Genomic DNA, 816 nt, shown 5'->3' with positions numbered 1-816 from the left:
ATACGGGTCTTCTCAACTTGCGTGCGGTAAACGTGAAAGGTGAACGATGGCGACGTTATTGCCAAATGCGTCCAAGCAGGACCAACATGCTGTTATGGAGATGGTATCTGTTCTTTCGGACATGTCCGAAAGAACAGATATCATCACCATATAGTTCAGGCTAACCAGCCATTGACCTCCTTCTTCTGTGCTGGATGAACACGCATTGCCCGAACTCTTACGGGACTCGGTAAGATTGTATGCCGCGAGTAATGAGTGTAGTGGGTAGGAGCACTACATATGTAGTGTGTGGACATTAAGCTGGGAATGTGGGTCTCACGGGAAGCGTGCAAGAGATAAATCACTGCAGTCACACTATCCTCTGTGCCCTCGATGGCTCAGATGGATAGAGCGTCTGCCATGTAAGTAGGAGATCCCGGGTTCGAGTCCCGGTCGGGGCACATATTTTCAACTGTCCCCGTTGATGTATATAAACGCCTGTCGACAGCTTAAGGTATAGATTTAATTATTATTTCAGCATGCTGTTATTCTTTTCTTGGCTGCCGAATAACAAACATCAGTAGACATCTATCGGAGTATGAAAAAAGTGTTTGGGCCAACATGTCTGTCCAAAACCGCCGTTGTCGAATGACGCGCGAAATTCCATGCTGCTTCATGATAATACACGTCCCTATATTGCAGAAGTCGTAACGCAGAACTTACGCCAACTCATGTGAGACACACTCGAGCAAACACCCTATAGGCCGGATCTCACCCAGTGCGATGATCACTCATTTGGTCCCTTAAAAAAAGCCTCGAAGCGTCGAACATTGCTGT

The 816-nt window shown here is 47.1% G+C and overlaps 1 non-coding gene across 1 annotated transcript; it reads left to right on the top strand.

The window, feature by feature from the left end:
- The first annotated feature begins 365 nt into the window (after window positions 1-365).
- Window positions 366-440, top strand: Trnat-ugu (transfer RNA threonine (anticodon UGU)). The gene has a single exon. It is a non-coding gene; the product is annotated as a tRNA-Thr (tRNA).
- Window positions 441-816: the final 376 nt, after the last annotated feature.

The sequence above is a fragment of the Schistocerca cancellata genome, chromosome 1, assembly GCF_023864275.1.
Source record: "Schistocerca cancellata isolate TAMUIC-IGC-003103 chromosome 1, iqSchCanc2.1, whole genome shotgun sequence".
In the NCBI taxonomy this organism is placed as follows: domain Eukaryota; kingdom Metazoa; phylum Arthropoda; class Insecta; order Orthoptera; family Acrididae; genus Schistocerca; species Schistocerca cancellata.
Note: the sequence above shows the minus strand (reverse complement) of the source record. Positions and strands in the feature narration are given on the sequence as shown.